This window comes from Poecilia latipinna, unplaced genomic scaffold (genome assembly GCF_001443285.1).
Source record: "Poecilia latipinna isolate Pla-1442-1.1 unplaced genomic scaffold, P_latipinna-1.0 Scaffold2387, whole genome shotgun sequence".
Classification (NCBI taxonomy): Eukaryota; Metazoa; Chordata; class Actinopteri; order Cyprinodontiformes; family Poeciliidae; genus Poecilia; species Poecilia latipinna.
Window position 1 is genome coordinate 52,165 of NW_015115003.1, and position 2,567 is coordinate 54,731.

Genomic DNA, 2,567 nt, shown 5'->3' on the forward strand with positions numbered 1-2,567 from the left:
CAAAGAATGAATGGTAGATGGTCTCTACTCAGTATGGCACTAAACAGCCTACCTCACTAATGACTGTCGAGAAAAGTCGAGCTCATCCCACTTCCCCATGCTGGAGATTTTAGTTTAATAATAACAATGAATAAAGTTATCTTTAAAACTAAGTACACAGATGACATCAAGACCCAACAGTAGAGTCAGACGGTAATAAAATTAATCTGGTTGTGTGTGTCATTGTGTCCTGCAAACTTTGCTTTAATTCTACTTTATACAATCTAAACATTTTTAGTAATTGGATAAAACCCAGAGTAAAATACATATAATCATTTCTTTAACTACTGTATGAGGTTGAAGAGTAAAGAGTAAAAAGTGTCTGATACTGTGTCACAAGTATAGACTGCAGGGGTGAAAGAACTGTCAGCACGGAGGAAAGAGGAAGTGAGATTTTGAGACTATATCTGCACTAGGTGTTTTGAGTTGTTGATCTTTAAGTTTTAAAGAAAAAGGAAGGTTAAAAGTTGAGTGGAGGAAAGGTCGAGGCTAACTGAAGGCACTTGACGTCAGGGAAAGTACGCACCGGACATGCAGAATATACGGTATAAAAATATATGCAAACGAAGGATCGAGGTTCTTTGTTCCGCGGCGTTCGAGTCGAGCAAACGGAGATGCAGAATCAACGGAGGGCTGCGTAATGATACCCCGGGACGACTGCTCGCTGCACAAGAAAGGAACAAGATCCGTTTACCCACAACCCGGGATTCTGATTCGACCGCGGCCCCAAACTCAACCCCAAGGATTACAACGATGCTGCAGTGGACATGGGGAATAGACAAAGATCTTTTGTGGATTAAGAACTGAGTTCGTTGAGGATTCTCACCAGTTCAACTTTGGATCTATTCTAAAAGGATTCTGCCAAGACAAAGACAGGACTCCATCCATGGACGTTAAAGTTATCTGCTGCCAAGATCGTCTCTGCATCTGGGTTCGAGTAATGCTGCCTCCCCCAAAGCCTCTATTTAGATTAAGACACAGTGTAGGGTTTAGAATTAGGTGAAATGTCTAAATTTTCTTAAATCTATTGATTACTTAATCCCTTGTTAATTGCTGTATGTCTTTTCTCCCCTGCTAAAGCTTGCTAATAAAAATATTAAAGTCTAATTTGACGTTGTGGACAGTTAAATTAATTAAGTCAACTAGATTAAATTCTTCTGATTATTGTAAAACCAGTGTTTGTGGTCCTAGTAAATTAGGGTGGCTTCATACGTTCTTTAGTTCAGATAAATAATGACCCTGGGACTTATTCCTAGTCTCTAAAATTATCTAGGCCGGAAACAAGTGCACGTTAACGACAGGGAAAGAGCTACCGTGAACAGATGTGGTTTATGAGCTCGGACACCGGCAGGGCTACTGATGTCTGAATCATGGACTGAAGCGGGTCATAACGTCTGGATGAAGGTAGTTAGAGCTTAGACGAATCTTTCTCGCTCCCAGCTTAAACAAAAGTTCTCTATATTCTTATTTGCGGTAATACCCAGGAATTAGAAGCTTTTCGGACCCGTGAGACGGAGAGCTGGTCAGTAGTCAGTCCGCTGAAGGTTAGGAGGAGTTAGGGGCGTGGCTGAGTACTGTGGATTAACAGGAGCGAGACTGTTGAGAAGACTTTTGGATCTGAGCTGGCAGCGATTGCTACTTATTTGTGTGGATGCAGAACAGATCAGAAGGAGTCCAATTCAAAGTTCACTCTCTTTATGTAGAAAAGTTGCCAGAATGTACATAGATGTGGGGATGTGTGTGTGTGGTTTCTGTAAACAAAGCAGAATAATACAAGCTAATTAGAACCACAGTTACAACATAAAAATAGAGATAAAGGAAAGCTGTACTTAAATACACTATACAGACAAATAAACCGGCATCTTACTTCTGACTAAACTTAAAGTCTGATATTATGAATTACCTCACATCGAACAGCCACATAATAACAGCCGAAGTATAAACGTGTCAGTAATAACATTGTTATGCTAGCCGACCGCCGCTTATCAGAGCTTCATTTAGGTACAAAACAGTGAGATAAACTCCCAACAAATCAACAAAACACTCATGGCCCAACAGAAACACAAATGCATGAATGATAATATTAACTAGCGGGTTTACGAACCCACACACGGTCAGTCATTCGGCTGTTTTCTTTCACTACTTTCTTCTCTCTGCGGAGGCTATCGAGCTGCACACCTGTGTTGCATTCAGGGTGCATAGGAAATCCCATGTTCAGTCATATCCTTTTGTTCAAAGACTATAGCTAAAATGTCAGTTTCTCTTCACTCATAATTCAGTGTTAGAACTCTGAGATTAGAACTGGACTAGTTTCATGATTCCATGTAAAACTCATATCTCCATTTTCTGTAGCCCAAAGCTAAAGCAGCTACAGGAACTAGCACCAGAACCAAATCAGCACCTTAGTTTCATATTTTTCAGTTAATCTACCTATCCAGAACTTGGCAGATAATATTTCAGTGATTCTTGAGAATGGACCTTACCACAGGGTCCGCGTTTCATTGGCTAATGCCCATTTGACGTCACTG